The sequence below is a fragment of the Hibiscus syriacus genome, unplaced genomic scaffold (assembly GCF_006381635.1).
Source record: "Hibiscus syriacus cultivar Baekdansim isolate YM2019G1 unplaced genomic scaffold, ASM638163v2 tig00111095_pilon, whole genome shotgun sequence".
Classification (NCBI taxonomy): Eukaryota; Viridiplantae; Streptophyta; class Magnoliopsida; order Malvales; family Malvaceae; genus Hibiscus; species Hibiscus syriacus.
Window position 1 is genome coordinate 7,169,088 of NW_024062980.1, and position 14,641 is coordinate 7,183,728.

Below are 14,641 nucleotides of genomic sequence, written 5' to 3' on the forward strand. Positions count from 1 at the left end.
CACGATCACCTGCTTGTGTTTTATTAGAGCCGTAAATGAGATAAAATTGATTGCGAGATATTTGTGATCAATTTGATTAAAGTTTGATAAATACTCGAATCGAATGAGTTTGACTCGATTTCTTAACTAACCAAACTAAGTTACTCGATACGCGATTTAAAAATCTTGTTAGCAATTTGAAAATGTAATATATTAAATTTTTATTTTTTAAAATTAATTATTAATAACATTTAAAAAATATATTAAAATGTTACGTAATTTCTCCACAATCCACTATCAAGTGGTCTGCAGTGTGCGCCTAGGCACCAACCAAGCCCAACCATTGAATTGCTTCCTACTTGGATAATAAAAGCCCATTTGATCAGGCAACGTTTAATCAAAAAACATGTTTGGTCAGTTTTTTTTTTTAACTTTTCCTAATTCATTAAGCTACGAACATCAGTACATCACAGCCTTTGAACTCCATTTCTCTAAAATTTTCATTTTTAAACTCTAATCAGTAGCCATAGTCGCCTTTTATAGTTGTTCATCGTTACCGTCATTTGCCAATCGTAGTTGATGTAACACCTTTATCCCGAATCCGACCCTGGATACGAGTCAGAGATGTCACATATCTTTTAAAACATTTTTTGTATTCAAAAATCAATAAAATTTTGTTTCTTTAGAAATCATACAATTTGACATACATAATTTAATTACATAAAAATCGAAATGTAATATATAAAATATTTTCTTACTATAATATGAACCAAAATCCATGTTATACTCTTTTTGCACGTATACATCCCATCTAGAAATTTCAAACAACAGTAAGATGTGATTACTGATACTGGTAAGTAGTCTTCGATGATTGATGCCAAGCCTAACTCCTTACTCTACTTGTTTCTTTTTCCTACGCATGAAAATCATCATGCGCTAAGTATACACTTAGTGATGCAGTTTCATAACTATATAAAATATAGTATGGTATATAAAAATATGAAACATCATAATAATCAAAGAATCGTAGGTATCATATAAAATAATAATATATATGACATGCAAAACAATTTTTTTAAAGTCTTTTCATCACACATAACCTGCACATTTCTCATATTTCAATCATAGCCAATGTATACCAAATGAGAATGCATGGTCCGTGAGTCAGACAAGTGTGCACAATATGTAGTCAAACTACAACATAGATCATATTCCCTTTAAGTAATACACAGGAGCATAGGTATTGTAGAACACAACTTCACTATACTAATAACCGAGATGGTAGTTCACACGTCAAATATCATGAACACCATAATTACACATATAGTGCCAGGAGTTCACAAATGTACTAACAGAGGAGTACCCAAAAGTACTAATATAGGAGTTCATGTATGCATAAATACAGGAGTACACATAGGTACTAATAAAAGAGTGCATGAATGCACTATTAGTGGAGAGCAACAAGACACTAAAACTTAGTGCAACAAATGCACAAATACTGGAGTGCACAAATGCACTAAACATGATTGATCGATAAAATCTCTTCCTCATGACATGCCAATTGTACCAAAGACTCTCAATGCACATACAATGGGCTATTATATCAAATTCTTATACCATTGACTTATCAGGAGTATCCATGTAACACCCATCTCCCGTATACCCTTCCGTACACGAAATACAGATGTCACATCACTTTTAAAATATTTGGTTATTTGAAAAACCGTAAAATTTTGTTTCAATTTTTTAAACAACTTCAAAGTATGATGTTCATATAAGTAAAATACTAAAACTATAAATTTAAATACCTTAGAAAATATGTAATATAGTTCCATTACATGCCAACTAAGTTTTCAAAAGGAATAAGATTGTCCTAACGTTACTAACAGGTCAACCTTAATTGATGATCGATGTTGCTAATGCTGCACTCCTTACGCAATTAATCCTTGCCTTTACCTATACATGAAATCAACAAATATTAAGTATTTACCTAGTGAGTCATCATACTGCAAAGATATCAAACTTATACATAAATATCTTATGAATACTGAACGACGATTTAAATTGAAAAATCCATAAGGACCTGATAAGCCCTTCTCAATTACACCAAAATTCTTTCAATTAAATCATCTAAATTATTCTTAGTAGGCCTAGCCTATCTATCCTTCTATATATTTTTCCACAATTATTCTTTACTTTCACAGTGTACATTAAATCAGAATGTACTATACATGTATTGCACCCAAGTGCCAATTAATCATGTATCTTTTATAATCATTATGGACAACACATTAACTACTGTTAATACACTATTTTGTATTTTCATTTAGGCATCCTTTTATACCCATTATGTACTGTTTACATTTTTCCTTCATGACATCCATTCATACAATTTATGCATTGTTGTACATTTTATATTTATATGATATTCTTTCAAACCACTTATTCACCGTTTATATCCAAATGCATTATAGTTCCTTTAGTCTTTTATCCAAAGGCATTTACTTTTAATTTAACTTGCATTGACACTTTTCTGCCAAATGCACAATTAGGCCATTTATCTTTTACTCAATATTATTTAATTGTTCATCTAACTAACATGATTGACACCTTTCTGCCAAATGCACAACTAGGCCATTTATCTTTTACTCAATGATCTTAACCATTCATCTAACTGGCATAATTGACACCTTTCAGTCAAATGCACTGCTAGGTCATTTATCTTTTACTCAACGGTCTTTAATCGTCAATCTAACTGGCATGATTGACACCTTCCTGTCAAATGCACAACTAGGCCATTTATCTTTTACTCAACATTCTTTAATCGTCCTGTCAAATGCACAACTAGGCCATTTATCTTTTACTCAACGATCTTTAACCATTCATCTAACTGGCATAATTGACACATTTCTGTCAAATACACAGCTAGGCCATTTATCTTTTACTCAACAATCTTTAACCATTCATCTAACTGGCATGATTGACACATTTCTGTCAAATGCACATATATGCCATTTAACTTTTACTCAACGGTCTTTAACCGTTCATATAACTGGCATAATTGACACATTTCTGTTAAATGCACAGCTAGGCCATTTATCTTTTACTCAACGATCTTTTACCGTTCATATAATTGGCATGATTAACACCTTTCTGTAAAGTGCACAGATAGGCCATTTATCTTTTAATCAACGGTCTGTAACCATTCATCTAACTGGCATAATTGACACCTTTCTGTCAAATGCAAAGCTAGGCCTCAAAGGCACTTAGCCTTTCATCTAACTGGCATAATTGACACCTTTTTGTCAAATGCACAGTTAGGCCTCAAAGACACTTATCCTTTCATCTAACTAGCATAATTGACACCTTTCTGTAAAATGCACAGTTAGGCCTCAAAGGTGCTTAGCCTTTCACCTAACTGGCATAATTGACACCTTTATGTCAAATGCACAGTTAGGCCATTTATCTTTTATTTAGACAAGTTTCTACTATAATAATTATTCATAATATCAATTAACTCTTTCAATCATTATACATTCTATGGTTGATACCTATAGTGCTCATGCAATAATCCCAAATCTTACTATAATTTATGTTAATTACTCACCCATTACCAATACGGAAATTCACCTTCTTATTATGAACTTTTGATAATTTCACATATATTTCCCTATAAGGAAATTAATACACTTAGTATGTATTTCTTAGTTTGCACACATAGTGCCCATACGGAAATTCATACACTTAGTATAAATTTCTTAGTTTGCACACATAATGCCCATACCGAAATTCATACACTTAGTATGAATTTCTTAGTTTTGCAAACAAGTGCCCATATGAAAATTCATACACTTAGTATGGATTTTCTTAAGTTTTTGCACGCTTAGTGCCATTTGGTAATCACCATACTTACATTAATAAATCATGCAGTACATAATAAAATGCACTTACCTGGATTGTCTCGCTATTATACCCAGAATGCAAAGTGGATCACTCCGATACTTTGCCTTTGCCTTTATTTTGTTTGACTCGTGAGCTTGATTTCGATCTACTCAAGCATCCCAAAAAGACACATACAATATCAATTGTTAGTACATTTCCTAACAATTATACTCAAACGTTACTTAAGAGTACATATTATTAACTTTCTATACAATATCAACCTATTTTTAACATTTTGGCCCACTAGTATCGATACTACTATACTAGGGTATCGATACTCTATTACGGTACTGATACCATTTTTGTATTATGTGAGCAAATGGTATCGATACCATTATCATGGTATCGATACTCCCCTCTTGGTATCGATACCACTTGAGTCGGTATCGATATTACTCTATAGATTCTACTAATTTTAAGACTATAATATCATACTGTTCTATCAGTACCGATACTCGTGCCCAGAATTTCTAGTTTTCAACCTGAATATCACCCAAATAGGGTCAAATTTTGGTATGTTTACACCATACAATACCATTAAGCTATTATTTACCTATCCATACTAACTTTCTTTCATTTTGTTTCTTAAAACATCTAAAATCTTCCAAGAACATTCAATTCTAAGAATCATACCACTTTTTCTAGTATGTTATTAATCCTATCCAATGCTTTTAATCTTTTATTTACCTCTTTGATAAGTCAATTCTACTAATAAACATCCATAAACACTCATATATCAACATATCATTTAAAAACCCATTTTCTTAAATCTCTTATATTTCATCTATTTCGTAGTTTTAATCTCATATAACTTTTCCTTAAGCTTACATATCACTTAAGGTTGCAATAACAACCCAAAATCAAAAGGAAAAACTGATTAATCGAAGTTTACCTTTGGAGCTATGGAGGAGAGAAAACCACGGGAAGAAGAAGAAGAAGAGTAAACTAAATGTTTTTCACTTTCCCCTTTTTCTTAAATCCCTAATATATATTTTAAATTCATTTTCCCTCCTAAAAGACCAATTTTCCCTCTTAACTAATCTATTGATACAATTTAGTTCAAAACACTATTCCAAATCATTTCCTCATCTATTACCATTTATTCAAATAAATCTTCAAATTTCAAATCTTTTTAGTATAGTCTCTGACCTGATATTTGGGGTATTACGATTCTCCCCTTAGAAAAATCCGTCCTCGAATTTAAAGACTTTATGCGCTTACCACAATACCTCAACCATATGAATCATTTTATTAGAAATTTCTGAATTTCTTTAGTCTAGATCTGTATTGATTCATTTTCATAAATCAATTCTAATCGAATCTTTATATCCCCATAACCCATTTTCCATTCATGAATCAAGATTGATTGAAACAATTTAGAAAATACTTCATGTTAAACTTTTCCTCTAATAGTGCGTCAGATATATAAAGTCTCCTACAATACTACGAACATCTGTTGAACCTGACCTCCAACAGTCTTTAATTTCTCTATTTTCTATTTATAACACTCATATTCAGAAATTTTTCATCTTTTATTTGTAATATAATCAATGATCACTTCATACACCTTTAGAGGTTCTGAACATCTTTTCTGTCTCATGTTCACTCTCTTCAATTCCACAAGTAATTAAGGTTCGTGTGATTAGCACCACTATAGTACCACTCACTATAATGATAACGACGTCAAATCTTTTAAGGCAGCTCGACTACTACCGACTCTAAATCATACATAGATAATTCCTCTTGATTTATTTGATACTAATTCATAGAAACATGTTCAATACTTTAATAACAAACAACCTTGAATTACACCTCTCGATTTAGAGGTAACCCAAAATATTGATCTAAAAAGACATCTCTAATTTCCCAATTTTGTGACATTATCATACAATCCCACTTTTCTTATTTGAGTATCTATCACCTTAACCATACATCATTCTCTGTACAATCATTATCAATATCACTTTACGTAATGATCCTAACTCATCAATTGGTAATTCCATCCGATTCACCAAGAACATAGTCCTTGGAATCTTTATTAATTGCTTACTACTTTTCAACTCACACTTGTACCATGACCCATTAAGGTTTACAACTATAATTTTACTCAAGATTGGTTCTACATGAATTCCTCTAGCTCTAGCCAACCTTGTACTAATGTATGAGTGCATAGATTAAGGGTCAACTAATACAAATACAGACTCATCAAAAGATGAAAAATACCTATTAAATTTTTTGGGTCATCCTGATCCTCATTGGTCGTAATATTATAGATTCTGGTGACTCCTTGAGTCTCATGTCGCTACAAGGATTCATCTCATCCCCTTGATCTTCCCCTTCCTCTTTTCTATTATAGGTTTCCACTGATATTTCAGATTGCACCGAATTGTCCCCAAATTTCTTTAGACAATTTTGAGCAAAGTGACCCGTCTCGCCACATTGGAATCAAGCTCCACTAAGTAGTCTGCATACTCCCTGTTGAACTTTTCCACAGGTCTATCATACAATTCTTCCTCCAACTACTCCACCCGAGCTGTCAACAACCGAATAGGACTATTTTATTTTCTGTGAAATTTCAGTAGAACCCTCTTTGTTCGTATCTCTCGAACAAGAGCCCTTGCCTCTCTTAACATAATTAGGAGTTGAAGGCTTTCTAACTCTTTTCCCCATTTGCACACTATGTTCTACTGGCAATGTCTCCTCTTGAGCTCTCTCGATAGCTTTGGCTCAGTTAATAACTTCTTACAAATTAGGCAAACTTAATGCCAACATCATTTCTTTTAATTTTGGCCTCAACCCCTCAATAAACCAATAGCGTCAGACCTTATTATTTGGAACTACCTCCATAGCGAAACAACTTAACTTACTATACTCAGCTTCATACTCATGTACTGCTCGATCACCTTGTTTCAAATTTAGGAACTTTAACAATATTACCCGTTTGAACTGTTCACCCACATACTTGTTCTTAAATTCTTTGAGGAAGAATTGCCAGGTCACTTGCTCTGGTGGTGCATAAATCGTAGTATTTGACCACCATACTCGAGCTGATCCTATAAGTAAAGATACATCTCCACCCAAATTTTCAAGATCTGAACAATGAAGATTTTCGAGCATTATTGTAACATCATTTAACCATAAGTCAGCCTCCATAGGACCTTCACCCTCTTCTCCTCGGAACTCTGGAGCTCTCAAGCCCTTTAGCTCTCTTGTGATTAATATTCTCAATACTGGAGTAGCAGGGGGAACCAGAGGAGATCGAAAATGGGTCAACATAGCGTTGAGAGTTTGTATAAAAGCTCCATACTTTGGTGCCGACATCCCTTGATGCGCAGGCGCACTAGCATTTTCAGATGGAACTTGTTGTTCACTATTAGCTTTGTAACTTTCTCTATCAGTCCATTCTCTCATCTCTCGTTCCCTCATTCTTCGCGAGTCAAAGGATTCTGACATCTATTAGAACATACATAGTAATAACATTACAGTTAGTAAGGAGTGTCATCAATTATACTATAATGACACCATATCAGTAACCTTGACAATCTTAATGGCATGTAATTTATTTTTCTCATTTTAATTAAACTCAGTTTCGGCCGAGAATTGGCTAAACCTGTAGCTCTGATACTAATAAATGTAGCACCCATATTCCGTATACCCTTCCATACATGAGATACAGATGTCACATAACTTTTAAAAAAATTTGTTTATTTGAAATACCGTAAAATTTTGTTTCAATTTTTAAACAACTCCAGAGTATGATGTTCATATAAGTAAAATACTAAAACTATCAATTTAAATACCTTACAAAATATTTAATTTAGTTCCATTACATGCCAACTAAGTTTTCAAAAGGAATAAGATTGTCCTAACGTTACTGACGGGTCAACCTTAATTGATAATTGCTGCTGCTAATGTTGCACTCCTTACGCAATTAATCCTTACCTTTACCTACGCGTGAAATCAACACACGTTAAGTATTTACTTAGTGAGTCATCATACTGCGAAGATATCAAACTTATACATAAATATCTTATGAATACTGAATGACGATTGAAATTGAAATATCCATAAGGGCCTGATAAGCCCTTCTCAATTACACCAAACTTCTTTCAATTAAATCATCTAAATTATTCTTAGTAGGCCCAGCTTATCTATCCTTCTATATATTTTTCCATAATTATTCTTTACTTGCACGGTGTACATTAAATCAAAATGTACTATACCGGTATTGCACCCAAGTGCCAATTAATAATGTATCTTTTATAATCATTATGGATAACACCTTAACTATTGTTAATACACCATTTTGTATTTTCATTTGGGCATCCTTTCATACCCATTATGTACTATTTACATTTTTCCTTTATGACATCCATTCATACAAATTATGCATTATTGTACATTTTATATCTATATGACATCATTTCATACTACTTATGTACCGTTTATATCCAAATGCATTATAATTCCTTTAGTCTTTTATCCAAAGGCATTTACTTTTCATCTAACTTGCATGATTTACACTTTTCTACCAAATGCACAATTAGGCCATTTATCTTTTTCTCAACATTCTTTAACCGTTCTTCTAACTGGCATGATTGACACCTTTATACCAAATGTACAACTAGGCCATTATCTTTTACTCAGCGGTCTTTAACCGTTCATCTAACTGGCATAATTGACACCTTTTTTTCAAATGAATAGCTAGACCATTTATCTTTTACTCAATGGTCTTTAACCATTCATCTAACTGGCATGATTGACACATATCTGTCAAATGTACAACTAGGCCATTTATCTTTTACTCAACGGTCTTTAACTGTTCATCTAATTGGTATAATTGACACCTTTCTGTCAAATGCACAACTAGGCCATTTATCTTTTACTCAACTGTTTTTAACCGTTCATCTAACTGGCATGATTGACACCTTTCTGTCAAATGCACAACTAGGCCATTTAACTTTGACTCAACTGTTTTTAACCGTTCATCTAACTAACATAATTGTCACTTTCTGTCAAATGCACAACTAGGCTATTTATCTTTTACTTAACGGTCTTTATCCGTTCATCTAACTGGCATGATTGAAACCTTTCTTTCAAATGCACAGATATGCCATTTATCTTTTACTCAATGGTCTTTAACTGTTTATCTAACTGGCATAATTTACACCTTTATGTCAAATGCAAAACTAGGCCATTTATCTTTTACTCAACGGTCATTAACCGTTCATATAACTACATAATTGGCACCTTTCTGTCAAATGCACAGCTAGGCCTCAAGGCACTTAGCCTTTCATCTAATTGGCATAATTGAAACCTTTCTGTTAAATGCACAGTTAGGCTCAAAGACACTTAACCTTTCATCTAACTGGCATAATTGACACATTTCTGTCAAATGCACAATTAGGCTTCAAAGGCACTTAGCCTTTCATCTAACAGGAATAATTGACACCTTTCTATCAAATGTATAGGTAGGCCATTTATCTTTTATTTAGACTAGTTTCTATTATAATAATTATTCATAATATCAATTAACTCTTTCAATCATTATACATTCTATGGTTGATACTTATAGTACCCATGCAATAATCCCAAATCTTACTATAATTTACGTTGATTACTCACCCATTACCAATACGTAAATTCACCTTCTTATTATGAACTTTTGATAATTTCACATATATTTCCCTATGAGGAAATTAATACACTTAGTATGTATTTCTTAGTTTGCGCACATAGTGCCCATACGGAAATTCATACACTTAGTATGAATTTCTTAGTTTGCACACATAATGCCCATACCGAAACACTTAGTATGAATTTCATAGTTTTGCACACAAGTGCCCATACGAAAATTCATACACTTAGTATGGATTTTCTTAAGTTTTTGCATGCTTAGTGACATTGGGTAATCACCATACTTACATTAATAAATCATACAACTATGACTACCATAACATATATGTACATAATTAAATGCACTCACCTGGATTATCTTGCTATTATACCCAAAATGAAAAGTTGATCACTCCTGTACTTTGCATTTACCTTTAGTTTTGCTTGACTCGGGAGCTTGATTTTGATCTACTCAAGCATCCCAAAAAGACACATACAATATCAATTTTTAGTATATTTCCTAACAATTATACTCAAATGTTACTCAAGACTACATATTATTAACTTTCTATACACTATTAACCTATTTTTAACATTTATGGCCCACTAGTATCGATACCCCACCGTGGTATCGGTAGTGTATTATGGTACCGATACCATATTTTCATTATGTGAACAAATGGTATCGATACCATCATCATGGTATCGATACTGCCTTCTTGGTATCGATACCACTTGAATCGTTATCGATACTACTCTACAGATTCTACTAATTTTAAGACTATAGCATCAGTATTGTTCTATCAGTACCGATACTCGTGCCCAAAATTTCTAGTTTTTAGCCTCAATATCACCGAAATGGGGTCAAAGTTCGTCATGTTTACACCATACAATACCATTAAACTCTTATTTACCTATCCATACTAACTTTCTTTCATTTTGTTTCTTGAAAATCTAAAATCTTCCTAGAACATTCAATTCTAAGAATCATACCACTTTTTCTAGTATGTTATTAATCCTATCCAATGCTTCTAATATTTCATTTACCTCTTTGATAAGTCAATTCTACTAATAAACATCCATAAACACTTATATATCATCATATCATTTAAAAACCCATTTTCTTAAATCTCCAATATTTCATCTATTTTATAGTTTTAATCTCACATAATTTTTCCTTAAGCTTACATATCACTTAAGGTTGTAATAACAACCCAAAATCGAAAGGAAAATCTGATTAATCGAAGTTTACTTTTGGAGCTATAGAGGAGAGAAAACCTCGAGAAGAAGAAGAAGAGTAAACTAAGTGTTTTTCACTTTCTCCTTTTTCTTAAATCCCTAATATATATTTTAAATTCATTTTCCCTATCAAAAGACCAATTTACCCTCTTAACTCATCTATTGATACAATTTAGTGCAAAACACTATTCTAAATTATTTTCTCATCTATTACCATTTATTCAAATAAATCTTCAAATTTCAAATATTTTCAATATAGTCCCTAACATGATATTTGGGGTATTACAATCCATAGATACTAACATATCAAATATCATATAAAAGTGCATTGTAAGTTTATACCCTAAACTTTTTATTTTCATACTACATAAGTTTATCAAATATTTCTTTCCTTTTTGACATATGAACATCATATTTCATTATATGATAAATATCATATTTATCATGGTAAGATAATAGAATTGGCTCATTTCAAACATTTAAGATAACATATAATATAAGAGTAGCATAAAAACATAATTTATGACAAACTTCATATGCTAGCAGTTTGTGCTACCCTCGAAGAAGTATTATTCTATATTATTTTACACACTTAAATCATTACACTTATACCACTGCAAACTAGACTCAAATATGAGTCTAACTGTAATGCTCTAATTTTGGGTTAGTAGTTCGGGTCAACTCGACACCCAAAGTTTAAGACCGAAAGACCTTATAGAATAGTTGAATTGAGTTTAGGGTTAGTGGGTATGGGTTGGGCCCAAGAGTTTTAATGTGTAGTGATGAGTATTTTATGAAATATAAAGTAGAGGGACAAAAAGAGAAATTTTCCCTTTTTGGTTTAAAAGTTGAAAACCCCTTCTTATATTATGATTTTACGTGAACCATCCCCTTACTTAGCTCATCAAGTACGTTTCCTATCTTCCCATATTTATCTCTTCTTATTCTTCCTAAAGTGAGAAATTCAAAGAAATTCAATCCTAGTTGGATCAATCTAAGGTAAGATTATTAATCCTTACCCTTGTAACTTCATTTTGAGTTCCATTTCACAAGTTTTTAACCATAAAGCCAAAAAGGATTGTGTTTAGATTGTAATCAAAACCTAGTTGAGTTAATAACCCATTTTCTACCTTGTTTAGTGAAAGAGATAGGAGAGAGTTCCAAAGCAAAAGGGAAAGAAAAAGTGACTCCTAGTTGAATTGGGATATGCTTTAGCAATAAAGGGAATTAGGTAACACATTCATAACTCTTTTATACCATTAGTAGGTCATTAGAATTGCAAGATATCTTGATGTTTAAGCATGTTATCAGCCTTCTTTACTATCCTTTTTCATCACATAAAACATTAATAATGATTGAGGACCTAACTAAGGTCTTTGGGTTAGAAGAATAGGAATTTTCGTGTTTATTTTGTGCACTCTTCAACTTGGGTCTTGATACTGGGGGGCCAGTATCGAGACTGTTCTTTATTTCTGGGCAAATTCATGAATTTCTAAGCAGTGGTATCGATTATCATTCAAGAGTATCAAAAACAAGTCAAGGGTATCGATAATGAATGGTTAGTATCGATATCGACAGTTTGTTTCAGTCCATATATCCTTAGGTAGTTTGAGAGGTACTTTAACTTGACTAACTAGGGAAGAGGTTCGACACTCACGGGGGTCGGTTAGTCAAGGGTGTTGTGTTCGATGTAGAGATTTTATGCCTTATTCTCGGTAGACTAGAGGGGTACGTGAGTTCCGAGATGCAAAACCGTCAGTCGTACCCTGATGTCTACCATAGAGTAGATAGGGCAGTATACGAGTATACTTACTATTTCAGTATTATCAGTTAGCTTGAGCATGACATGAACACTTTTTGAATGACTTATCTTGGTCTAGTTAGCTCAAAGTTTGGAATTTGATTCCATACACATGACCTTTTGACCAACAGTAATCCAAATCAGGCTAGTGCATAGTACATCTCGAGTTCATCTTTTGAGGGCATGTATATTTGTAAACCCCATTTTGTATATTCGAGTCATAACTTATTTTAAACGATGGCTTATATAATTTGAATTATTATTTTTAGGAGCTCCTGATTGTAAACTATTTTATTTAAACTGTGTTTGAGTTATCTTAGCATGAGTATTTTATAAATGATCATTTCAGATTGAAAAATTAAAGAAAAATTTTGGCTAACAACTCTAGTGGTTTCGTATGGCATTCATATTGGTTGATTGTGTGTAATAACGGTCTAGGGTGTTATATTTAGTAGAATCAGAGAGTCAGGTTTAGACATTTCTAGGGCCCGCGGGTTAGAGTCAGTAAAAGTTTATGATTATACAAGCCTCTCAGGATGTTAAAAGTACTTTGTTTTTTTGAAATATTGATAGTAACTCATCATATTATTTTAATTTCAGAGATAACTCATGGATGAGAGTCCAGGTCATAGTCAGAAGGGTAAGCATGAGAGTAGAGCTTCCTTTGAGGGCGATTTCAGTGATGATTTTATTCATGAGACAGAGTTTGTAGAGCCTAGGGACGCGGGAGTCGAGAAGGTGACTTTCTTTAGAGAGATGATCGCTACGCTTAGGCACATAGCTAGAGCCCTAACCAGGATGCCAGCTGCTCCACCTACCCATCCAGCTCTACCGGCCCCACTTTTTGTAGCACCGTAAGAGTCCCCAATTGAGAGACTCCAGAGGTACCAGACCACATACTTTTTTGGATCAGGAGATGATGACCCCGTAGCATCTGATCAATGACTGAGAGAGAATCTTAGGACCATTCGTCAGCTATACCTCACTTCTGAAGGTATGCTTGAGTATGTCACCTCCCTGCTAAAGGGTGACGTAATAGATTGGTTGGAGGTAGTTGAGATGTCTATGGAGTCCGAGTGAGCTACATGGGATTATTTCTTAGAGGAGTTGCCAAAATTATCGCTGGACCGAGAGTTAGAGTTTGGTATTGAGGTAAAGCTAGGATCCACTCTGTTGTTCATTGCCTCTATCGTATGGCACCAATGGAATAAAAAAAATTAAGTTGCAACTTCAAGATCTATTGGAAAAAAGGGTTCATCTAGCCAAATGTTTTTCCTAGGGAGAACCGGTTCTCTTTGTTAAGAAGAAGGACGGGTCGATGAGGTTGTGCATCAATTACCGTCAATTGAATAAGTTGACCATTAAGAACCATTATCCCTTTCCTAGAATCGATGATCTCTAAGATCGATTTGAGATTTGGGTACTACCAATTGAAGGTTAAAGTGGCATATATTTCAAAGATGGTGTTCAAGACAAGATAAGGTCACTATGATTTCCTTGTAATGCCGTTTGGACTCACCAACGCCCCGATGACATTCATGGACCTCATGAACTTGGTCTTCCACCCATACCTGGACTAGTTTGTGTAGTTTTCATAGATGATATTTTGATATACTCGCAATTAGAGGACGTGAATGACCAACATCTTTGCATAGTTCTTCAGACCCTTCGGGAACAACAACTTTTTTCTAAGTTTGGAAATGAGAGTTTTAGTTGTCCGAAAAATTATTTTTGGGGGGTATATATTGGAAGAATATGATATTAGAGTTGTTCCTTAAAAGATTCGTATAGTACTTCAGAGGGAGCCGTCCAAGAGTGTAACCAAAGAGCCAAGTTTCTTAGGTCTTGCTAAATGTTATCGTTGATTTGTTAAGGGTTTTTTGATGATAGCAACCCCAATGACTAGGTTGCTTCATAAGGGAGTGCCTTTTGTGTGTGGTGAGAAACAACAAAGTAACTTCGAGCAGTTGAAAACCCTTTTAACCCAAGACCTCAGTTTAACCCAACCTGAGTCTGGAATAGAGTTCACCGTGTATAACAATGCTTCACTAAATGAAATTGGAT